Here is a 26,465-nt window from a genome sequence, read left to right as displayed (position 1 = left end):
GAGTCTTCCTGACCCCAGGCCCAGTGCTCTATCCACTGAGCTACCAATTCCTCTATAAATAATTAGCTTCCTTTGTAATCCTTTATACCAACTGCCAAAGGAGTACCAAAATACGAAAGAAAAAAAAAAGATCCCCAATCTGATGGGATTTATTGAGGAATTGAATAACAGATGAAAAGATGGGCTGATCACACAGTGAAAGGAAGGGATGGCAGGTAGTCAGGCAGAGGGCTCTGCTGGTACCCTCCCAATGTCAGAAGTTGAGGGAGGCATCCAATATGGTAGATGGACTCCGTAGGTCAATTTCACAGGAGGACTTGGACAAAAGTCACTTGGGATAGGCTGGCAAGGATGGGTTTTGCTACAGGAAACTTCCAAATCAAAAACAAATCCATTTCAGGGGCAGCTAGATGGCACAGTGAATACAGCACTGGCCCCAGAGTCAGGAGGACCTGAACTCAAATCTGGCCTCAGACACTTAACACTTATTAGCCGTGTGACCTTAGGCAAGTCACTTAATCCCCAATTGCCCTGCCTTCCCCTCTCCAAAAGCAAAACAAAACAAAAAAATCCATTTCAGTATTTGAGTATCAACAAAATGAGGAACTGAATTCCCTTCTTTCTTTCCCACTCTGATAACCTAAGAATCTCTGGTCTTGGTGCCCAGGTCTTTTTCTATGATTTCTGTGAGCTCTGTTGGAATGGTGTCTGCAAGACTGGAACCCCAGGAGGTGGTTGAGTTCTGCCTGTCTGTGTTGTAGGAGACTAGAGGTCCCTGGGGAGTCTCCATCAATCTTATTTCTCTCTGAACTATAGAGTGAGCTGAGAACAAGATTAGCATTACTAAGAGCCCTGCTTAGTATGATACATGAGTCCCAAAGCTTAGGAACCCTGCATGGACTTTACTGTACTCTGCTGAGGCTTTTGTTTCTCTCACCTCCAAAACACAGAAACCCAATATGGGGAAGGAAACTGTAAGTGATGGATGAGCCCCCAGGCCAGGGCAGGGGCAGGGATGTGAAGCAATGGGCATAGTGCACATAGTGGGAAGAGCCCTGAGCTTAGGGTCCAGAGGCTTGGACTCAGGACCTGATTCTCTAACCAACAGAGCAAGTGGCCCTTGGCAGCCTCTTGCTAGCTCTAGTCCTCAATAAGTACACTGGTCTTGATGTACTTTAATGGGGCTTCGTAATGTTTTGTTCCAAAGCCTCCTTTAGCAACTTGTTAAAGCTTACTACCAACCCTTCTCAGAATCGTGATTTTCAATAATTGAAGGAAATGCTCAATTTCAGATAGGGGTTAGTTATAAAAATAAAATGTCATTTGAGTTCACAGATCTTTTAACATCTACCCATGTACTCCCTGGGAGGGCCAAGTGAAGAACCCCTGCTCTATAGCTGCACTTTCAGGGCTAAGGTTCATGTCCAAGTCCAAAATTCCTAAACAGTTTACGTCTCCCCCAGGGCTCCCTGAAACATGCAAACCCACAATGCCTTTCCCTTCCTTTTTGCTCTCCTCTAGCACCTAGAGTTTAATCATATTAAGTTCACATATGTAGTGTTTCAAGGTTTAAAAATTGCTTTCCTCAGAGCAAACCTGGTGAGGGGTATGATAAAGGGAAATGAAGAGAGATTGAGAGGAAGGGAACAACAGAGAGGAGAAAGGGAGAGAGAGAGAGATTGAAAGAAAAAGGGGGAGGGAGAGGAGATAAAAGGAGGGAGAGAGAGAGATCAAAAGAAAGGGAGGAAGGGAAAGGAGGGGAGAGGAGAAGGGGGGGAGAGAGAGGGAAAGGAGAGAAGGAAGAGAAGGGGAGGAGAAGAGAGAGAGGGGGAGGGAGAAGGAAAGGGAGAGAGAATAGAAGAAGAAAGAGGGAAGGAAGAAGAGAGAGGGGGTGAAGAAAGGGAGAGGAAAAGAGAGGGAGATCATTTTCCCTATTTTTATAGACAACAAAAGTGAAGCTTAAAGGTAGTGGTTTCCCCATGGTCATACAGCTAATCAATGCTAATATATGCCAGTGCCCCAGCTGGATTGTATATTATCTTGCACTGTCCACTCATTGTTCCTTTAGAGAATGATTGCCTCTCCAGCTAAAGCATCTATTCCTTGGCTGGCAATATTTCTCGTACTCAATGTGTTGAGGACTTGTTGATCTTTCCCAGTTTTAATGTGACTCTTGGCAGAGACAGAGCAGCCTAATGGAAAGAGAACTGTTTCTGGGGGATAGGAGATTCAGGTTTATTTCCAAGATGAGGCTCCAATTTCCAGCCCCATGACTCTGGACAAGTCATTCCACTTAGCCTCTGGGATGTCTAATGGAGAAGGAAGAAGAGGTAAGAAAAAAGGAAAGAGTTGTGGGGAAGTCTGAAATTGGACAGCAATGCTAAGAAGGCTAAGGCCAAAATGAAGAGGGCCTCAGGTGCCAAACTGAGGTGTTGGGATTTTTCCAACAGGCTGTGGGGAGCCATGGAGGGTTCTTGAGCAGGATGGTTACCCAATAACGACTCAGATTTATTTATCAATTTAAAATTTCTAAAGTCCTACCTTACAACAACCCTGTTAGGTAGTGTGAGTTTTGCCATCCCTATTTTGCAGAGGAGAAAACAGAGCAAAAGTGAATGTCCATAAACATGTTCAATGGCAGATTCAAACCTTTTGGAGTGGATGCCAACAGCACTATGCCCAGTTGCCTCTAATGTGGTCACACCCTGTGCATTAATGAGTTTATTCTGGCAGTGTAAACAGGATGCACTGAGAAAGCAAGAGTCTGGAGACAGAGATACCAGTGAGTAGGTTGTTAGCATAGTACAGTTATCCCTTCCACAACTCGACTTTCCCCACTGCAGTTTTGATATATCAAGGGAGACCCATGTAAGAAATTAAATGGGAATTGGGCAATGACCAACTTTGATAGACTTAACTATTGTTAGGAATATAATGATCTAAGACAATTCCAAAAGACTTATGATGGAAAATGTTGCCTACATACGGAAAAAGAACTATGAAGTCTGAATGAAGATTGAAGCATATACTATTCCCTCTCTCTCTCTCTCCCTCTCTCTTTCTCCCTCTCTCTCTCTCCCTCTCTCTCCCTCTCCCTCTCTCTCTCCCTCTCTCTCTCTCCCTCTCTCTCTCCCTCTCTCTCTTTCCCTCTCTCTCTTTCAGTTTCTTCTTTCTTGTGTTTTCCCCCTTTGGTTCTAACTCTTCTTTACAACAAGACTAATGTGGAAATATGTTTAATATGACAGAACATGTATAACCTATATCAGATTGCACATTGTCTTGGGAGGGGGGAGCAGAGGGAGGAGAAGAGAATTTAGAACTCAAAATCTTATAGAAGTGAATGTTAAAAACTAAAAATAAATAAACAAAAGGTTTTTTTTTTAATGGAAATTTGGGGGGGGGCGACCAGGTAGCACAGCGAGTAAGAGCATCGGCTCCAGTGTCGGCATGACCTGGGAATCAAATCCCAGGCTCAGACACTTAGCACCCACCCAGAAACACCTGGCCGTGTAACCTTGAGCAAGTTACTTAACCGCAATTGCTTAGGGGCGGCCAGGTGGCTCAGTGAGTAAGAGCACTGGCTCCAGTGTTGGGATGACCTGGGGATCAAATCTGGGCTCAGATATTTAGCACCACACCCAGAAATAACTGGCCATATAACCTTGAGCAAGTTACTTAACCCCGATTGCTTCTAAAAAAATGGAAATTTGGGGGGAGTTTTGTGGAAGCTGTAGGTAACACATGAAAGTCAACAGACAACACAGAGCCTATGACCAAATACTTAACCCAAATTTTACAATAACATACTATAAATACCCCATAAAAGTAAAAGAAAAAGCTCAGACTTCTTCTTTGTTGGAAGAGAAGGCTAAAAAATTTTACATGGATTTTCCAGATTGCAGGGGCACTGCATACCTAACTCATCCCCTACTCCCATGATGTGGAAGGGATAGCAATAATGATGGTGTAATGGTTATGGGATCTGAAGATCCTCCATGACCCTTACACTTGCTGATGTAGCAGGAAGGGGTGGGGCAGGAGGAAGCTGGAACCTTGGTGGTGACCAAGTGTGACTACAGTGTGGTGACTAGAAACACAGCAGCGGCAGCACAAACTCCTTTTTTTTTTTTTTTTTTTGAGCCAGCCAGAATTTCTGCTAAGGACTCCTACTGAAGACTTCCAGGAACAGGAACTGCAGAGGACCAGAGCTGCTGGGAACAAGCTGCATGGATGCTGAGCAGTTGCCATGAATGAGGAGAGGAAGACCTTTACCTGAGGTAGTCTGTTCTGTTTTGAAGGCTTGAGAATGTGGGTACTTATTGCATTAACTACATGTGCCAACTCTATAGCTACTGTGATGCCTTTGACTTTTTGGTTTTGGGACTCAGTTTTCTGGTATTTGAATAAATGCTCTAGCTTTGTCCCCCATGTAGAGAACCTGTTATATTTTGTGATTAATAACCATATTGGCATATTTCTAGCTACTGTTGGCATTGTGAATATTGCATTGTTGATACAGATGGTTAGGAGGTTAGGAGAAGTTAAAGAGGGAAGGAAGAAGAGGGAAGGGAAGAGGAGGGGAAGACAAAACTTACAACAGGCAGATTTCAATTCAATATGAAGGAAACTTCCCAAAAAATGAGAGTTGTCTGAAAATGAAGCCAGTTACTTGAGGAGGTAAGTAATAACTGAGGTTCCTGTCACTGGAAGTGTTCAAGTTTACTGAGAGCAAATATGAGAGAGCAAGATTACAAATCAACCCTCTAATAGTGGAATTTCTGGCAATGTGGCAAGCCAATGAAGGAAGCATGAGGGAACAAGGCTTTTTTCAACACCACATCATCCCTGCCAGCTAGGGGTATGGCCATTTAGAAGCAAAGTATCTGTAGATAAGAAAGGCCTCACAACCTTCCGCCCACACACACACCAGAGTCAAACTAAGAGAAATCAGACCCTTACTTATTAGCTGTGTAAGTTCAAGCAAGTAACCTGTCCCTCTCTGAATGTCAATTTCCCCAGCTATAAAATGAGAGGATTGGACCAGATGAACTCTAAGGCTCCTTTCAGCTTTAAATACTCAAGGCCTGTGAACAGAGATGGGTAGGTGTCTTTCTTCTTCTGGAGGGACAGGGCAGCTACTGTAACTCCTTAGCTCACAAAAGGCTACAGACTGATACTATTACCTTGACCAAGACAACGTGCCCATTCATAGCTTCCTGCTACTGCCAGGACAAGTCTAGCTCTAGAGAGGAAGTGAAGATCTGAATCCATCTTAGATGGGGTGGACTTTTTTTGTGGTTGTGTGTGTGTGTACCTGGTTTTTATAAACTTATGCTTTATACAAACCCATCTATGTGTGCACACATGAATACACGTGTGTATGTATGCATACCAACATAAGTCTGTGTGGACACAAACATATATTTGTATGTATTGTGGCACCGTAGGCCTATGGGGATGTTTGTACATGAGTATAAGGATGCTTGAGTAAATACACAGGACTACTTTATATTCTTACATGTAGTGAGTCAATGTGGAGAGGGAGGCATGGGGGAACAGGAACATTTGTATATATGTATGGGTCTAGGGGGAGGACAATGTCATAGAATCATAGATGAAAGGGCCATTCTAAGTCCTCCAGTCTAATCCCTACATTATACAATTGAAGAAACTGAGGCCAAGAATTAAGTGACTTGCCCAAAATCACAAAGGTAGTAAGTGCCACAGTCAAGATTTGAACTCAGGCCCCCTGACTCTAAATCCTGTGTTCTTTCTACTGCACTCCAATGTAGGTATGGAAGGTAGCATATGTGGGTGAGTGGGTGTGTATCAATGTGGGGGGGATAGATGTATGAGCCTGCAGATGTATGGGGAGGTACAGACATGAAAAGTGTGGGAGAGTCTAGGTATGTGAAAGGGTATGAAAGGTGCTGGGATGTAGGGTTGGGTGAAGGTGTCAGTGTGCTACAAGAGAGTCACCTTCTTGGAGGAGCTATGTGGTACACTGGATAGAGCACAAGCCCTGGAGTTAGGAGGACCTGAGTTCTAATATAGTCTCAGTCACTTGACAGTTACTAGCTGTGTGACCCTGGGTAAGTCATTTAACCCCAATTGCCTCAACAAGAAAAAAAAAGAGTATCACCTTGTTTTGTCTTATCCCTTCTCAGGATATCCCTAATATCCTGATATTATGAAAATAAGACTTTTTTAAGACCAAAAAAGCTTTCATAACAGAGATATCAGAGGGACAGCTGGAGTGAGACATGAAACAGAACTTCCAAATAGTAACAAGAGGCTCATACAGACAAAAAAGGAAAGTGAGAACAGGTTTGATCCTATCTTGTGAGGATGAATGGAATCACAGGTCACCTCCTGGCTTGAAGATACCTGTACCTCTGTGTGTGTGTGTTTGCACATGTTCTCATGGATGTTTGTGGGCATGTGTCTGTAAGGTCATAACATGAGAATTCTGTGTGCCCACATACACATCTGAGGAAATGGTTGGTGGTTGCACATGTTCTCACCACGCTCTCTTGGCTCAATGGGAAGAGCACGGGAATGCAAATCAGGCCACCTAAGCTGAGGGTTCTCAACCGAGTGCCCATAGACCCCCATCAGTTTGGGAGGGGGGTGAGGAAAAATCACATCTTCATCTCATTGGCTGTCTCCCATTCCTGGAATCCTTCCCCTCATCATCTTCACCTTCCGGCTTCCTCTGCCTGCTTCAGATACTAAGGCAAATCCCACCCCCTACAGGTAGCTTTTCCCCATCCCCCTTAATGCTACTGCCTTCCCTCTGTTGGTTATCTCCAGTGCATCCTGAGTGTGTGAGTGTGGGTGTGTGTTTGTACATAGCTATTTGCCTTCTGTTTTCCCTATTAGTCTGTGAGCTCTTCAAGGACAGGGACTATCCTTTCTTTCTATCACTAACTGTGGCTGGTACTTAGTAGGCACTCAATACATATCTGCTGCTACTGTGCTATAAGAAATGATGAGTAGACAGATTGCAGAAAATCCTGGAAAGACTTACATGAACTGATGCTGAGTGCAGTGAGCAGAAGCAGGAGAACATTGTGCACAGTAACAGCAACATTGCGCGATGATCAACTATGAATGATTTAGCTCTTCTCAGCAATACAATGATCCAAGACAATTCTAAAAGACTCATGATCAAAAATGCTATCCATATCCAGAGGAAGAACTATGGAATTTGAATGCAGATCAAAGCATAACTAGTTTCACTTTGGGGGGTTTGTGGGGAGGTTGCCTTTTGTTCTGTTTTTCTTTCACAAAATGACTAATGTGGAAATATGTTTTTCATGATTGCACATGCATAACCTACATCAGATTGCTTGCTGGGGATAGGGCGGGTAGGGGGCAGGAGTAGGGAGGGAGAAAAATCTAGAACACAAAAATCTTTCCAAAAAATTAATGTTGGGGTGGCCAGGTAGCACAGCGAGTAAGAGCACTGGCCCAAGTGTCGGGATGATCTGGGGATCGCATCCAGGCTCAGACACTTAGCACCCACTCAGAAACACCTGGCCGTGTAACCTTGAGCAAGTTACTTAACCCCAATTGCTTAGGGGCGGCCAGGTGGCTCAGCGAGTAAGAACACCGGCCCCAGTGTCGGGCGCTCAGATACTTAGCACCACACCCAGAAATAACTGGCCGTGTAACCTTGAGCAAGTTACTTAACCCCAATTGCTTTAAAAAAAAATAATGTTGAAAATTTTCTTTACATGTAACTGGAAAAAATAAAATACTAGTAAATAAAATATAATGAAAAATAACCTGTTGATTCAACTGACTTCTAATTGAAACATTTCTTTCAAATATCTAAAAACCTTATTCTGGGGGCAGCTAAGTGGTACAGTGGATAAAGTACTGGTCCTGGAGTCAGGAGGACCTGAGTTCAGATCCAGTCTCAGACAGTTACTAGCTGACCCTGAGCAAGTCACTTAACCCAGATTGCCTCCAAAACAAAATCATTATTCTGCAAAGGGGTCAGAGACTTCACTAGTCTACCACTACCGCCTGACCTAGGCTCTAGACCCAGCTGATGTCACCAACTCATTGTGTGACCTTAGACAATTCACCTTATTCCTCTGGGCCTTGTTTTTCCTATCTGTCAATTGGGCACAGCTTACAGAATCCAAGAATATCATCCCTGGAAGAGGCCATCTCATTCAACCCCTTTGTTCTGAGCAAAGTGAAGCCAAGGAAGGGAGAATGAATCAGCAAAGGCCACAGGACAAGGTTGGGATAAAGGGCCAGAACCAGAACCCAGGTTTCCTGATTCCCAGGCTGGTCAGTATTCATTCCTTTACACATTGTTGAGCTCTCCTGTTAATTCCTGCCCTACCTACTTCACAGAGCCTTGAGGACCATGCACAAGTAATGATTTCTAAATCCATTAATCCTGCCTGGGTGCCAGGACCTCAACAAAGACCATAGTTGGAAGGAACACATCTTTCAGCCTGGGGGCTGTAGCTCAGGTCTTGGGTTCTCTGTGCTAGATAAACATCAAAGGGAGCTGAGCATCTCCTGAATTCTGGTGCTAACAACTCCTAGCCATGTGTCACTGGCCAAGTCATTAACTCTCTGAGCCTGTTTCTATGTCTATGAAATGGAGCCAATAATCCTCACCCTCCCTACTTCAAAGGCTGCTACAGGGAAAGCCCTGAGTTCTTTTTTTTTTGGGGGGGGGGAGGAAGGAGGGGAGGGAAGGGAGCAGACTATACCTGTGATTTCATCAGTGTAGAGAAATACTGAGGGAGGAATTCCCTCTGCCATTGCAGAATGACAGCTGCTGGGCCACTTGCAACCTAAGAGAAATGCCTGAGGATACTGAGAAGTTAGGGGACAGACTTGCCCAGAGCCTCAGAACTAGTGTGCTTCAGAGGTGAGACCTGAATCAAGGTCTTCCTGATTCAAAAGCTGAAATAGCAGCCAATCTGTCAGGCTGCCTCTCAACAATTATTCCAATTATCTCATTTTTCTCATCATTCCCATCATCCCCATCACCATCATCATCAATACCAAGATCCTATCTGATCTAGAGGATGGGAGAAACAGGGGCTCTGAGGCTAACCCCTGGCACAGACCCTCAGCTCCTGCCCCAAATCTGCCCAGCTCTCTCCTCCCATGGGCTCTCTCCACTCCAGGCTGGCCTTTCCCTCCTTAGCACCAACCCTCATCCGTTTCTTCCTTCTGTCCTCAGGAATTACCCCTCCAAGAAGCCTCCTCTGCCCAGCCCCACCTCAGGCTGCTTGCTAGCACACTGCTTTTTGCCAGATGGAACCATGGTCACCCACTTACATACTGATGCCCACAGCACGCATGCAGTCCCACAACACTTCAGGGTGAGCCCAGGCTCAATTAGGATGCAACTGGGAAATATTTAACAAAATAAATAAAAATATAATAGAACACAGATATTATTAAAATGTGGTTTTCTACATTAATATGCAGCCTGAAAGGATCCTTATGTGCAGTTTGATGGCCCCTCTTTCTATGGGAGTTTTACTGCTATCAAGCAGTACAGAAGAGGGAGCTGCTGTCATCATTTTAATACATTCTTATCATTGGTTGCCAAATGGGCCTGACAACCTGACATTCAAGGCGCTCTACAATCAGGCCCCAAACTTTATACAAGACATGCAAGTTGAGGTCCCCACCACTGGAGGCCTTCCATCATTAGTAGGCTGGTTCCTTGGCAGGAATATTAGAGAGAATTCCTATTTGGGTACGAGTTGGAGCAGATAACTTCTGGGGCACCTTCCAATTTTGAGTGTCTGTGATGCTCTGAGATATTTCTCCAGTGTAGCTATGGGAAGGAAACCAAGTGATGCAGTAGATGGAGGACCTGGCCTGGAGTCAGGAAGACCTGAGTTTGAATCCAGTTTCAGACACAAACGACCCTGGACAAGTCACTTAACCCTGTTTGCCTCAATTTTCTCATCTATAAAATGATCTGGAAAAGGAAATGGCAGACCACTCTACTTTCTATGCAAAGAAAACCTAAATGGGGTCACAGAGTCAGCCTGTGTGAATGAACAAGTATAGCTATGAGAAAGTCACTTACCATAAAATGGAGACATTCATACTTGCACTGCCTACCTCAATTTCAATCTCAAACCACACTATGTGATGTTTAATAAATGTTCAACGAGGCTGGCTTTTTATAAATGTGTTATTATAATATTCAGAAAAGAAGCTGTTTTTTCCACATCCTCCTTTTCTCTTTCACTGAATAATACATCATCTTTGGCCAAATTCCAATAAGCTTGAATGAGACAGTCATTTTTATAATAGAATTTGAGAGGCACCAGTAGTCCCTATCACACTCCCTCCTCCTTTCCCCAGAATCTACACCACCCCCATTCTATTGCTGATGCCTGAAATTCTACCATTAGAGATAAATTCTTTTGGCTAAAGAAAAACACAAGCATCCATGGGAAGAATGCTAGGCAGCAAATGGCTCATACCACAGCATCAGGCCCTGGGCCCAGAAGGGCATAGGAAGCAACAGGGTCATTTGGAAAAGAATAAAAATGAACTTTACGTGGTACAGCCCAGTGGAAAGAGCTGGCCTGGGAGGCAGGGGATCAAGGTTTGGGTCCCTGCTCTGCCATTCACTTACTGTGTACCCTCTCTGGGCCCTGACTTCATCACCTATCAAATCAGTAGGGGTGAGGAAAGTTGGGGGGAGGATGAGACGGGGACTTGGTTGAGACCTGTGACTACAGCTCTTTCCCACTATGACGACCTAGGATTCTATGACTGTAGCTAGGAGGGCAGGATCTGTGAAGCATCAATCTTTCTATTTCTAACACTGAGCACCAGATTCAGTCCATAAGGGCTTGATAAATGCACTTTGTTGAAGTGAATTAAATTACTGGCCAGGAGTGGGAGGGCTTTCTGAGGGAAGAGCTGAATAGCCAGAAAGAATTCAGTCATGTCCAATTTAAGTCAACTAGCACCTATGAAGAGCCTACTGTGTGCCGGCCACTTTCCTAGGTGCTGGGGATATAAAGTGAAACAGTCTCTGCTCTCAAAGAACTTACACCTTTCTATGGGGATACATGCACACAGAGAAAGGGATACAAAATATATACAAGGAAAACGTAAAAGGATTTGGCAGGGAGGGTCTTATCAGTAACAGCCTTATTTATGTTAGAGGCTGGACTTGAGTTGAACTCTGAACCAAGGAGGGATTCTAGGAAGGAGGTGAAAAAGAATATCCCAGACATTAGGAAATACATGTGAAGACATGGGGAGGGATAGAATGTTATGTATAGGGAACAGTAGGGAATATAGTTTGGAATATAAAGTATGTAAGGGGTAGGAAAGGGAAATAAGTCTGGAAAGATAGTTGGAGCCAGAAGGAGAAGGACTTTCCATGCTGGGCCACTGGAGCTTGTCATTTATCCTAGAGGCAACAGGGAAGGAGAAACTGAAGTTTCATGAGAAGCAAAGTGACAAAGGGTCACAGGACCCTTTTAAAGTAGTTTTAGAGCTGAAAAGGACTTTCAGGGGTGACCCAAAATGAAGTCTTGACCATTTATTTACCAGCTGTGTAACCACAAACATGCCACTTCATCTGTTTTAGCCTCAGTTTTTCCTAATCTGTAAAATGGAGATAATACTTGCAACACTCCCTCATAGGGTGATTATGATAAAATCATAATAGTAAAAAAAAAAACTTGAAATAGAAATATGTGCTCTTAATTATTTTTATGAGCAGTAGGACACAATAGAAAGAGCACTGACTCTGAATCAAAGGACCCAGATTCAAATCCTGTGTCTTGTGACTTTGACAAGACACAGTATCTCAGGGCCTCAGTCTCCTCATCTGTAAAATGGGGAGGGTTAACTTAGACTTAGATAGTTTCTTAGGTCCCTTCTGCCTCTCAGTCTTTGGGACTATGATTCTATTAAGAGCCTTTATAGCCCTACATTTAATGCCCTAAAATCCCTTACAATTCAGACATTATGAACACTCTGTCCTACCATACCTTAAAACTACCAAAGTTCTAAAGCCACTTTTATCTCAAGGATGTTTATATTCTTTGAAACTTCCAAGTCAGCAAAAGAACTTGGCCATTGTCTTAAGCAGAAGGGTTTTCAGTTTACATATGTGTATGTGTGTGTATGTGTACATGTTGTGTGTATATGGATAGGAATGAAGGGCAAACCTCAATTTCTCTTTTAAGTCAATTAAATTCAACAAAAATTATTCAGTGCCTACTAAATACATGTAGAAACAAACTGCAAAACAAATTTTTCCCCAAGAAGATGATATTCTTTTCTCTCAGGCTAAGTTCCAGAAGGAGACTAGAAGAGGCCTTAGGCCTCTGCTTCCAACCCAGACAGGTCTTTCTTCATACAGAATAATGCATATGAAAGAATCAATATCAATGAACACCTTAGTTAGAATAAGTTTTGTTATTGTTGCCATACAATCATTTTAGTTGTGTCTGACTCTTCATGACCCCATTTTAGGGTTTTCTTGGCAGAGATACTGGAGAGGTTTGCCATTTCCTTCTCCAACTCATTTTACAGATGAGGAAATTGAAGCAGAGTTAAGGGACTGGCCCAGGGTCACACAGCTAGTAAGTGTCTGAGGCCAGATTTTAATTCAGGTTTTTCTGACTCCATGCCAGAAAGGTCTACCAGATGTGTTTCTAAATTACAGAGGGACAGGTATTCTAACAAATAAATCCCATAGTGATCAGGTTTTGTTAGGAGGAGAGAGGTCAATGAATGAAGAGGCATCCCTTGGTAGGGCAAGGCAACATGGGCTGAGGAGGAGAGGAGTGAAGATGAACACACAAAAGAAAAAGGATCAGAGGATCTGGATCTGGAATGGACCTTGGAGATTAAAGATTAGTCCCCCAATTTGTTCTTCTCTCCTGCCCCCTCCACTTCCAGGAGAGCTCCACTTTCACAGCATTTTAAAGCTTACAAAGCTCAGCTTACAGTGGGGGGGTTGGGGTGGGGTTGTACTGTCCAAGCATTTCTTTATCCTTATTTTCCAGATAAGGAGTCTGAGACTGAAAGAAAGGAAATGACTTGCTGCTAGGTTTAGTGGAAAGAACAATGGAGTTGGAGTCAGAAGATTTGAGTGCAAATCCTGTCTTGGCCTCTCCCAGTATGACTTTGGGAAAATCACAGAACCTCTAAGAGTTTAGGTTTCCTACAGATCTGTAAAATGAGGAGGCTGAAATGAGCAGCTTCCAAGGGTCCTTCCAGCTCTGAGCTGGATGGGATCTAGACATGCCCTCAGTCACACCAAGAGTCAGCACTTGAAACTAGTTTCTGTTGTATTCCCAACCCATTCCATGTTCTATTTCCACCCATTCCAGATCAGACACAAGGAGGGAAGGTTGGGAGAAAAGAAGAAGCAGCACTGATTAAAATTCTACCTTGTATTCCATTTGCATATATCTGCTTATCCTGATATAAGAAGGTGAGCCCCCTGAAAGCAACCAGTCTTATCCATCTCTGATAGGAGCTCACTACTAATAAAAACAATGGCTGCAATTCTTAACATTTGCTATGTCACAGACTCATTTGGCAATCGGGTAGACCCTTTCTCAGAATAATATTATGAACTGCATGAAATTACAAAGAAAACTATATTGAAAAAGTACCTAAAAATTAAGTACACCCGAACCCCAGACATAAAGGAATGTCTCCAAATGAGTTCAAGATGAGTTCCTTCCCAAATTGCCTATGGACAGCTGTTCTCTTCCCCAGGCCCACAGAACATAGCCCCTCTGGAATGCCCTAATCCTCTCTCCTCTAAAATTGGGCTCCAGTCTCCCTCTCCAGGCATAGCTCCCACTACTTTTCCCCTCCCACCTCCATGGATGCTCTATTTCAGTCAATCAGGGCAGCTCACTGCTCCTCCTCCTGCTCCCCTCCCCCAAACACAGCCCATCTGTGTCTTTGTTCATGTCAGTTATTACCCCCAAACTCTGCTGCTTGTCTGCATGCTCCTCATCCTTCAAGGCCCAGATCAAAGGCTCCCTCTTCGGTGAAGCCTTCCCCAGTATCCTACCCCAGCCCCACCAATATCACTCTTTCCATAGCATTCCATAGTTCTCTTGGGCCCATATCAATTTCTATCATATTTTTCTGTCCTTTCCTTAAAGTATTTGTCCAATGCCTCAGTATGCCATGGAGGTGATCCCTAGGTTCTCAAAAGTTTTGCCCCTGGAGTGAAAAGCTCTGGCTGATTGCAGCACTCCAGGAAATCTTCAAGTACAGGCCGAGCAATTTGGTCAGTTTGTCAACAAGCATTTATCAAGCGCTTATACACTGTGCTGGGCACCAGAGATACCAAGAAGGCAAAAACACAATCCCTGCCCTCAAGGAGGTCACATTCCTACAGAGGAGAGAATGTGAAAACAAGCTAGGTATATACTATATAATATAAATAATATCTAATTATAATTACTCTATACATAGTAAATGGGAGATAATCTTAGAAGGAAGATGATCGACTGTGTCTCCTTCCCTGACAACCAGAATAACAAAACTTGGGTAAATATATCACAGGAAAGCTTATCATAAGAAGATTGGCCAACACCAGAGGATGCCTTCTTCTGGCTAAAGCAATTCACAAAAGTTGCAATCTCTGTCCACACTGATGAAATCACAGTTTCTAGAAGGACTGAAATAAATACACTACTAGATTATATGCTGCATTATGGCAAGAATTTAGTTTGCTGTACTTTGTAATCTCATCACTCTCATCCCAAGAATCAGAGCATAGGGCTTTGCATACAGCAGGCACTTTACAAATGTCTGCTAAAAGCTATGGAATATTCATGGTTCATAACCCTCACTAGTCCCTTCTAGGTACAGAACACCATATGAAGTAGGAGTAAGAGCAAATCCTATCCACTTTTCAAGGACACCCTCCTCCATGAAGCCTTCCCAGATCTTTCTCTCCTCTGAATTTCCTACAGCACTTAAGTCTTTAGCACACATTGACTAGATGGATTGAGTTCCTGTAATTATAACTAACATCAATTATCAAATTAAAATTCATTTATTAACAATTAAATCACTGCTAATTTATTATAATAGTAGCATAATTTATTTATAAAATTAACATTAATAATTAAGTCATTGTTAAAAATTATTGATTATTATTATTATACCTAGTATTTGTATAGCAATTTGAAGTTTACAAAGTATTTTGTGTGTTGTTTCATTTGATCCTCCTAACAATCCTGTGAGGCAGGATTGCTACACGTGAGAAAACAGGCACAAAGGGGTAAGTGACTTATCCAAGATCACAAAGCTAAGTTTCTGAGATAGTATTTGAACTCAGGTTTTCCTAACTCCAGTTCTAAAACTCAGTTCACTGCACCACCCTGTAGGACCAAGTATATAAACTCCTTGACATAGGGACCACATACATCCAAGTACTGGATCTTACATTTCTTTTCCTTCTCTATGTCTACTTAGGGTTGATAGAAACTTTAAGGAATGGCCCTAGCTGGAAGTGATTCAAAGATAGTTCTTCACTGGGGTGGGAACAGGTGAAAAGATGCAAACAGCAAAAGCAAGACTGCCCCTCCTTTAAAAAAAGAGATGTCTCCAAGTTGCTCAGAGATAGTTTATTGCTTCTGAATTAGAGGATTTAGAGCTAGAAAGGGCCACAGAACTGAACGAAAGAGATAAAATACAAGAACATAGAGTGTCAGAGTCAAAATGAACCTCAGAACATAAAATATCACAGCTAGAAGGGACCTCAGAACATGGAATTACAGAGATGGAAGTGATGTTTGAACATAAAATGTTAGAAGCTGGAAGAAACCTGAAAGACCATCTGGTCCAATTCCTTCCTTTACTGGGGCATAGACAGGGTCAATGATTTGGCCTACATCACATGAGTTGTAGGCAATGGAGCTAGGACTTGAACCAGGATCCCTGGCTCCAAATCCAGTCTTCTCAGATGGCCAGTGCAGCAGAGAGTATGATGTATTGAAGACTCTCTCCTGGCATCCCCCTAAACAACCATACCAGTCACTGGATGGAAATAATCAGAGTATAGCAGTTATCCAGTATTTTATAAATGACCTCATGTTATCTATTATGGTTTTTGTTTAGTTTTTTGGAGGGGGGAAGGCAGGGCAATTGGGATTAAGTGATTTGCCCAAGGTCACACAGCTAGTAAGTGTCAAGTGTCTGAGGCCGGATTTGAACTCAGGTCCTCCTGACTCCAGGGCCAGGGCTCTATTCATTTTGCCACCTAGCCTCTCCAGCTATTTGTGATTTGGATGCTCACAACTACCCTCTGGGGTAGCTATTACAGGTACTGGTATCATTCCCATTTTACAAATGAAGAAGGAGCAAGGCCACAGACTTTTTGACGGGAGAATTAATTCCACTAAGTAATTAAGGTTAGATTTGAATCTAGGTCTTTCTGATTCCAAGTTCAGAGCTGGGAAGCAAGTAGGCAAAGGAAATTAAGCCTTTAGAAGTACTGAAGGACATTTAAAGGAGTATTAAGAAGAGGAAAAAAGAAGGATGACTGGCCCAGGGAGGAGAGGCTGTGAGCATGGGATCCTAGAAAAAGTCATGTGTTTTTAATCCCCCCTCCCCCCACTCCCAGAGTGGAATAACCCACCACTTACTGTGTAACTTTGGACAAATATAATAGATTAATAATTCAAATAGATGAATAATTCAAGTTTTTCTTCTGGAGGTTGTGAGGTGGCTCTGCTAGGTGGCGAGAGCACTGGGCCTGGAGGCAGGAAGACCTGAGTTCAAATCCAGCCTCGGAAGTTTACTAGCTTAACTTAACTCAGGCAAGTCACTTAACTTATCTCAGCCTCAGTTTCTTCAATTTTAAAATGAGGATCATAGTAGAACATATTTCACAGGGTTGTTGTCAGGATGAAATGAGAAAATATTTGTAAAAAGTGCTTAGCAAAGTGCTGGGGATGTCGTGAGGAGGTGCTTCATGAATGCTTATTCCCTTCCCCTCCCCTCTTACCTCAGCAAAGCTCAGGATAGTGTGAGCACTATTTTTACTTCTGCTTTACAGAACAAGCATCTGAAGCTCAGGAATTTACTTTCCCAGGATTATACAGCCTCAGGGCAGGGGTCTGATCACAGGACTCAGCATACAATGCAACATAAGCCCACACAAGTCACTTCGGTGTGGTGGGCCTTGGTTTCTTACCCACTCTGTAAAATGAGGGGGCTGGGCTCCAGGATCGCTGAGGCTCCTTCCAGCTGTAAATCGTCAGTGGATGGAAGGAGGAGGGGGCAGGGAGGTGGGACTTTTCCTCCACAACTCAAAACAAGGTCAGAGAAAGGAAAGCAAACAAGGGGGGAATAGAAAAATAACACCACCACCAAGGCTCAGCTCACAGAGCTCCCTGGGGTCTCGGCAGAGAAGGAGGGAGGGGGGAAACTGCGGTCATGGTCACGTAATTCATAACAAAACAAACAGATTCCTTCCTTCGGCCTCCCTCCCCCACACCAAGCCCTCCTCCTCAAGGAGGCCCCCTAACAGGGGGGACACTTCCTGGGGTAGGGAGTCGAGATTTGGGGTTTCCGTCTTCGAATGACACACACACTCCATCTCTCACAATTTGAGTTACAAACCACCACATAACTTTCACAAGCTCCCACCATACACCCTCCCAATCTCACACACTACATTCACAGTCTCACACTAAACACATCACTTACTCTCAGTCTCACACTTACAGACCACACAATTCACACAAACTCACACCACACACACCAACCATTTTCAGTCTCACACACTGAACACAATCTCACTTAAACCCTAATCTCATCCAACACAATTTCCCAATTATGCACACAAATCAGTCTCACCATAACCATCTTCCACAACTTATTCTCCTCCACACACAAAATATAAGCCAAATATCCACACCATACACTTAAAAGCAGACTATTTCCCTTTTGCCATTGTATCCCTTTTGACTAGCACATAGTAGGTAGTTTAATAAATGCTTAAATACTTGTTAAATTGATTTTCCCTTAAACACCACACATCCCTTCTCTTGCCAGCCTCTCACACACATTTTCTGTCTCTTTCAGACACACCCCCATATACACACTCCCATTATAGGCCAGACTATATATAAACCACTCACAATGACACCACACACTCTTATTTCTCTCAGCCACACCCCCAAATATATATATATATATATATATATATATATATATATATATATATATACTCCTGCTACAGACGACAAACTATAAACCACACACTCTGTCTCTCATTGTATGTACAAACATAGTCTCTGACACACCCCTGTATATACATACATACACTCCCGCTACAAACCACGCATTCTGCCTATATATAAATCATGCATAATGACACCACAGACACACACAGGTACACTCCACACACCACATAAACCCCCACAGAAACTACACACAGAACATGCACTTTTCACACCATGCCTTGACACCGCGTGAACATCACTCACACACTCACACACACACACACACACACACACACACACACACACACACACACACCCTCGATTCACTCACGGACACATCGGGTGCGCACATACACAACCACACACTTCTCGATGCACGCCGAAGAAGCCTCCTACCTGAGGCTTGCAAGCCCGGCAGTCGCAGTCGGCGGAGGGAGGATCTGGGCAGGAAGGAGCCCAAGGTGCGCCTACGCCAGACGAGGACTCGCTCCCGGTTGGTGGCAGTGGTAGTAGTGGCCGTGGCAGTGTGCTGTATAGGGGGGAAGGCGTCTCGGCCAGCCAGGTGCTCCCGCCGAGGCAGAGGCTCAGACGCAGCAGCGCCAACTCCTCCTGCTTACGATCCCCGCAGGGTTCTGGCTATCGGGGCCCCAGCCCTCCAATCCAATCAGGACAAGGGGCGGGGCCTCAGAGGGGACGAAAAGGGTGGGGAGGGGAAGGGGGGAAAGCCGCGCATGCGGACTTATTCCAAAAGAGAGGTTAGGGGACCGAGGGGGCCTGCAGGGTTGGAGCTAGCGAAGTGGGAAAGGGGTGGGAAGGGTCTGGACTGAGTTAGAAAGAGAAACTTTGTGATGGACGCTCCTCTTCCCTCTCTGCTTCCTTTTCTCTCCCAGTCTCTTACTTCCACGTTTCCCTTTCTCCTCAAGTTTCCCTCTTATTCTTTCTCTCTTAAACATTTCCCCAACTCGGGGCTCTATTACTCCTCTCCCAGTCTCCCCTTTTCCCTACTCACATCTTCACCTCCATACACTTTTTAGTCCCTCTTCCTCACTTCCTGTATCCCTTCTCCCATTTCTCCTCTCTGCCCATCTTCCATCTTTTCACTTCCTCTTCCAGTCCCCATCTCTCATCTCCCTCTTTTTACCACTCTTTCTGGGACTGCCCGTTCCTCTCCCTATCGCCTCTGTCTGCCATCTCCCTTTCTCTTTATCCTCTGTCTCCATCTCCCCCTTCCTTTCTCTCACCCCATCCCCATAATTCCCTAACACCTTCTCTCCTTATCTTTCTCTCTCCATCACTTCCTGTTTTTGGCTTCTCCATTTTCCCAGTCTTTTCTCATCTCACTTGCATGCCTTTCTCCCCAGTTATCCACACTCAGCCTTGAAAGGATAAGGAGGCCAAGAAGGATCACAGGAAGGAACATTTGGGTTATGGATCCACAGACTCTCACAGTTGGAAACGATGACATATCATTACCCACCCCCCCCCCCAAAAATTCTTTCTGTCATGTACCTCAGAAGTTACAATTCCACCTTTGCCTGAAGACCTGTAGTATGGGCAGAACAGCATCATCTTTTAGTAGAAGTATTAGATTGGGAGTCAGGTGATTGGAGGTCAAATTTTAGTCCTGCCATATACTACCTTTTACAGGGGTGGGAAACCTGTGTCCTCGAGGTCACCACCTCTAGGTCCTCAAGTGTAGTCCTTTGAATCCAAACTTCACAGAACAAATTCCCTTCATAAAAGGATTTGTTCTGTAAAACTTGGACTCAGTCAAAAGGTCACACCTGAAGAGCTAGAGGGCCACATGTGACCTCAGCTGAAGGTTAGCCATTCCTACTTTTGTCAATCCACTTAACCTCTTTGGCCTCAGATTTCTTCATATATAAAATAAGGGAATTGGACAAGATGATTTAGGGATCTTAACAGGTGCCTCAGTGGACATAGTACTAGGCCTGGAGACAGAAAGATCTGAATTCAAACCAGGCCTCAGACATTCCCTTTCTAGCTGTGTGACCCTGGGAAAGTCATACAACCTCTGCCAGCTTCAGTTTCCTCAACTATAAAATGGGTATAACAATAGCACCTTCCTCCCAGGTTATTGTGAGGATAAAATGAGTTAATGTGACTGGCACATAGTAAAGGCCTACGTTATGAAGGGCTGTGAATGCCAGAGGATTTTATATTTAATCCTGGAGGTGATAGAAATCCAGTGAGTAAGGAGGTGGAAGAAGGTGATGTGGTTGGACCTGTGCTTTAGAAACATTACATTGGAAGTTGAATGAAGGATGGGCTGGAATGAGGAGAAGCTTGAGATGAGCAGACCAACCGTGAAGCTGGGCACGAGGTGACCAGAGCCTGGTACTAGAATGGGGGCAGCAGCAGAAGAGAGGAGGGGTGTGTAAGAGAGATGTTACAAAGGTGAAACCGAAAGCACTTGGCAACAGATTGAAGGCGGGCGTGAAAGATAGTGAGGAGTCAAGGATGACCCATTGGTTGAGAGCCCAGCGGAGGATAGTGGTGCTACAGAAGTTTGGAAAGGAGGAGAACTCTAGGGGAAAGAGAATGTGTTCAGTTTGGGACAATGCAGAGTGGAACTGGTTCACCACAGAGTCAAGATGGGGGTGGTATCTTGATCCAGCAATACCACTTCGGGTCTGTATCCCAAAGAGATCATTAAAAAAGGAAAAAGACCCACATGTACAAAAATATTTATGGCAGCTCTTTTTGTGTTGGCAAAGAATTGGAAATTGAGGGAATGCCCATCAATTGGGGAATGGTCGAACAAGTTATGGTATATGAATGTAATGGAATCCTATTATGCTATGAGAAATGATGAAGGGGATGGTTTCAGAAAAACCTGGAAAGACATAGATGAACTGATGCTTACTACCTGTGGAGCCTTGGGCAAGTCACTTCAGCTACCTGGGTCTCAGTTTCCTCATCCATAAAATGAAGGATTTGGCTTCTAAGATCCTTTCCAGCTCTAAAACCATGGTTCCTATGAAATAATGTACATTTTGCTTCACAAACATCAGGTTTTATAAGTATGCAAATGCATGGTGTAAGAGCCTAAGACACTAGGACCTGGGACCCACAGTCAGTCAGCAATAGGCCTAGCACATAGGTCTATGCACCAAGCACTGTGCTAAAGCACTAGAAGAAAGAAAGCAGGCCCTACCCTCAAGGAGCTCACAATCTAATGGGAGGGAAAGAACAACATGCAAACAACTATGAGGAAATAGGCTATATACAAGATAAATGGGAAATAATCCACAAAGAAAAGGCACAAGCATTAAGAGAGATAAGAAAGTCTTTCTGTAGAAGGTGAGATTTTAGCTAGAACTTGAAGGAAGCCAGGAAGTAGCCCCAGAAAGGGTGGTAAAAAGAGAGGGAGAGGAGAGATGGGGACTGGAAGAGGAAAAAATAAAAATAAATGTCCCTGACTTCAACTATCTTACCCTGGGGAGTGGGGAGGAGCAGAGAGAACAAGGGTAGGTCTGATAAAGTCCAAGGCACCACCACAGACTCAGTCCCACCAAGTCCAGTAAACAACTTTATCTTGGACAAGTATGGTAGGTTGTGTTTTCATATGCATTAATTCTAGTCATTGGACCAGGGACCCAGTGGGGATGAGTAAGATCCTGACTTACTAAGAAACTTGCATTTCATCCTTCTTACCTTGTGTGGGAGGGCCCAGGTATGAATATCCTCATTATTACAGATGAGAAAATTGAGTCTCTGGAAGACTCACTGGTCACATAGCTAATGTGCAGCAGCAAAGCTTCTGAACTCCAGGACTAGCACTCTCTCTGTTATATGCTATGTGCTATTTCCAAAGGAAATTCCCAGTCTGACTGGAAGTTCCTCACTTGTCTAGATCTGGTCAGTACAGATTCTCTTCCTCAGCCTCAAGGCATCATTGCACTTGAAGTCAGGTGACCCAGATATGGAGTTCTCCTTCTACCACTTGCCAACTAGCCTTATGATTTTGGACAAATGACTTCCCTTCCCTGGGCCTCTTTCCTTAGTCATAGAAGACAGTTAATAATACCTTCCCCTTAGGGTTATTGTAAAGAAGTACATAAATGTAAGCTAGCATTACTAGAGCTAGATGGAGTGTGGATAGAGGGCCGGGCCTGGAGTCAGGAGGACCTGAGTTCAAATTCTGCCTTAGACACTTAGTAGCTGAGTGACCCTGGGCAAGTCACTTAACCTTGTTTGCCTCAGTTTCCTCATCTGTAAAATGACCTGGAGAAGAAAATGGCAAACCACTCCAGTATCTCTGTAAAGAAAACCCCAAATGGAGTCACAAATTCAGACACAACTAATTAACGAAAACAACAAGAGCAAATCATTATTAGATTGTGGCTCCTCAGGGCAGAGCAAGGACAAAGTCGTTTTCGATTCATCCAGTGCTATCACTATCTACTTAATGGAGAAGAGAGTCTGCCAAGGGGTGGTGGGCAGAACATGGCTCTGCTACCTATCACTACCTATCACATCTTGAACAAGTTAGGTCACCACTCTGACCCTCAACTTCCTTCTCTGTAAAATCAGCATATTTGCCCTTCCTCCTTTGCAGGGTTATTTTGAGGTCAAGAAGACATAATTTATGTAAAATGTTTTTAAGATGTTAGGTGAAACAGTAACAGTAACAATAACTATTATCATTGGTTGAGGAAGGGGTTCATCTGGGGCGAGAGAACTCGAATGAGAAGGGAACTAGGAATCATATCTTACAAAGTCTGATTGAAGAAGTAGCAACAATTACCCTGATTAAGAGGGAACTTAAAGAGGTCCACTATACAAATTCAGTGCACTTCAGTGCTGAATGACAGTAGAAAACACAAAGCATTTGGAATTAGTGAACTTGGGTTTGAATTTCCCATAGAAAAAGCTCACATTTCTATAGAGCTCCAAAGTTTGTAAAATATTTTCTTCAAAACCATCCTGTGAGGACCTGACACCCCTCAGATTGGCAAAGTTGACAAGAAAGGAAAATGACCATTGTTGGAGGGGCTGTAGGAAAACAGGCATACAAAATGGTGGAACAGTGAACTGATCCAACCATTCAGAAAAGCAATTAGAAACTGTGCAAAAATATTATTAAACTGTATGGACGTAGCCTTTGACCCAGTGATACTACTAGGCCAATACCCCCCAAAGAAACTGAGGAATGAAGAAAATGATCCATAAATATACAAAATATTTATAGGAGCTCTTTTTTTTTATACTAGCAAAGCATCAGAGGCTAGGAGGATAGCCATCAGGTGGGGAATGGCTGGGTTCATTTTTCACAGAATTGAAATCCAAGGTTTTCTCATGACTGCAAATCAAGAATCTTTTTCCTTTATCCCACAATGAAGTGAATTGAACTAAATTAAACTGAAACAAGTAGGCTAGGGGATGAAAAAGATCAGGTCCTGTTCCATACACCTTGTAATACAGACCAGAGCAACTTCAACCCCTAAAGACTTCCTGAAACTTGTAACTTTCCCACTTTGTTGATGTGACCCTTCCCTGCCTATTTCCCTGTATTTATTAGCAAAGAAAAGCCCCACAAAACCCAGAGCAGATCTGTGTTAGTAAGAGGACAATAGATGAGATTGTGTTAGGAGGGTGGGGAGGAGAGGGGTTGGGTCTCTCCCAGAAGCTCTGGGGCCCCTGCTCAGAGACCCAACTCTGTACTGACTGTCGATTTCAGCTTTGACAAATAAGGACACTGCACCCGACCGCTTCTGACAGTCCATGTTCTAGGAATTTAAGGAGACAAAATCAGGTTAGAAAATCAGGTAGAGGTCATAGGACAATAACAGCTAAAACGTTTTTAGTGCTTTAAGGTTCGCAAAGCACTTGACATGCCTAATATAGAACAGTGTCATAAGATATTAATGTCATGCACCTGTGTGACATATAGACCTGGCAACAGACTGGGTAACACAGTCCTGCTGGGCCCACTTGTAAGAGGCCACAGGCACCCTGGGTGGCCTGTGCGTAAGGTATTTATTTAGATATCTGGGATCTAGCCCACTCTTAAGCCAAGAAGACTCTGATTGTCACCTTTGTGGGGAGTAGAAGGACAAGGCTACACAGGCATTCTTTCAAACTCCCAATCTCCAAGAGGAGTATTGGGTAATAATTGTATCCTTCTTCTATAATCAGATATTTGCATACTAGAAGTAGGATGCTTTATTGGGGAAAGGAAAGACTTTGACATAATATCTACCTTCCTGGTCATTCCTGGTAGGAAATAGTCCAGTTCCAAGTCAGGAGGGTTACTTCGTCTCAGATCAAATAGTTATTACACAAAAGACAGTCATGAATAAAGAGCAAACATTTATCAAAGCAAGTAATAAAACAGTAATGGGTAAATTATACAGATTAGATTAGGCAATAGGTCACACAAGAGTTAAGGGGCTATGGAACATGAGAACAAGATGAAATCTTGGCTGAACCAAGAAGAAAATTATTTCACCTGAGAAGTCCTCTCTTAGAGGTGTATGGGGGACGAAAGTGCTGCTGGGAATCAAAGGATATATTGGACTATCTGTTCTCTCCACATGTCTGTAACATTCTAAGTCAAATCTCTCCCTCCTCCCTCTCTCTTCCCTCTCCTTCCTCTCCCTCTCTCCCTCTCCCTCTCCTCTCCTCTTTCTTCTCTCCCTCTTCCTCTTCTTTCTTCTCTCACTCCCCCTCCCCTTCTCCCTTTCTCCTTCCCCTTCTAACCCTTTCCTTTCTCACAGCCAATCTCTCAACCAATGCTCCTATCACCCTATACCAAAAATATGAGCAGATCTTTTCTGTTAGTCTTTCTCACAGGATAGAATCCAACTAGCAAACCACTTTGCAGGGTGCCCCACATACCCCATCTGCTCATTTTCTCTTCCCTGAACTCCTTAACTTATCCTCTCCAACATTTTTTCAGTCTCTCTCCTTTGTCCCTTCCTTATTCTTCTCCTCCCTCCTCTCTCCTTCTGTGCCCTGACTCTGCTTCCTTTACCTCTGCCCTTTCTATTCCTGTCTCTCTCCCTATCCTTCCTCAGGTCTTTCCTTATTACTCTTCCCTCACTTCTCTCTCTCTTTCATCCTTTTGCTTATCTCTGCCCCACCCCCATCCCTTTCAACTCTGAATGGTAGGCTAATAAATCACGAACTGTGTCAGTTCAAAGATATCTAGTGATCTCTAATGTAACCCTTTCTTTTCACAGTGAAGAAATTGTAGGTCCAGGCAGAAGAATGGATTTGCCCAAAGTTACACAGTTGGTAAGGGTCATGAACCAGTGCTAAAGCCTAGATGAGAACCTAGGTCTTTGGGCTCTCAGGACAGGGCTGTCCACTGTGGAAACCACACCCTTTCCCCAGGTTACTTACAATTTTATGTATACCAATAAAAGTTTGGAAGCTTCATTAGCACCAAATTTCTACCCACAGTGGTTGATTAGCAACAAGTAATGTACTTATAAAACACCGTGGGGCTGCCTGGATCACCCAGAACCAGCTTTGTAAGTGTGTGTAGTTGTGGCTAAACACAGGGTAATTCAATGCAATAACTCTCACAGTATTCATTCAGTAAGTGCTACCAATACTGAAGCCAACAGAGAAAGAGTCATAGAATCAGAATCCCAGAATAGGAAGAGACCTTAGAAGTTACCTAGTCCAATCCTTTCATTTTCTAGATGAAGAAACTAAGACCCAGAGATGAAAAGTATCTGCTAGCAAAATTAGACAGAAACAGTGCCAGAGCATGTTTCTCCTGACTGAAATTGGAGTCAAACTGTCTCAGATTTGATGCCTAGCTTGGCTATTTATTTCCTGTGTGATCTTGGGCAAGTTACTCACCTACTTGAGACATGGGTTTCCTCATAAATACAATGAAGGTGTCTCTAATTTATCAATCGATCCACAAGCATTTATTAAGGGTGTATTTACTGTGTACTGTTCTGGACAAAGACATAATTCAAGGCTCTGTCCTCAAGGAGCTTATACATACACATACATAAAAATAAGGCAGCTGGTAATACAGTGGATGGTGCTCTGGACTTGGAGTGAGGAAGACCTGAGTTCAAATGAAATAATATTTGCAAAGCACTTTGGAAACTTTAAAGCACTATGTAAATTATTGTTATTTGGGGAGAGGAAGAAGCTAGCACTGGGAAGACTGGGAAAGACCTCATGCAAGTTGTAAGGAGCTTTGAAGGAAACAGGGAATTCTAAGTGGATAGAAGT

At 43.5% G+C, this 26,465-nt stretch overlaps 1 protein-coding gene across 1 annotated transcript in view; it reads right to left on the bottom strand.

Annotated features, from left to right (window-relative positions):
- CAPN5 (calpain 5) overlaps positions 1 to 18,892 on the bottom strand; it is a 159,942-nt gene extending 141,050 nt beyond the window's left edge. Inside the window, exon 1 of the mRNA XM_069070908.1 lies at positions 18,636 to 18,892. The gene's annotated coding sequence lies outside the window, so the exon portion shown is untranslated. The remainder of the gene's footprint in view (positions 1 to 18,635) is intronic.
- Positions 18,893 to 26,465: the final 7,573 nt, after the last annotated feature.

This window comes from Petaurus breviceps, unplaced genomic scaffold, assembly GCF_028583685.1.
Source record: "Petaurus breviceps papuanus isolate PSGF00001 unplaced genomic scaffold, PetGlider_PUasm1.0 90823, whole genome shotgun sequence".
NCBI classification, from domain to species: Eukaryota; Metazoa; Chordata; class Mammalia; order Diprotodontia; family Petauridae; genus Petaurus; species Petaurus breviceps.
The sequence above is the reverse complement of the archived record's forward strand: the minus strand, read 5'-3'. Positions and strand labels throughout refer to the sequence as shown.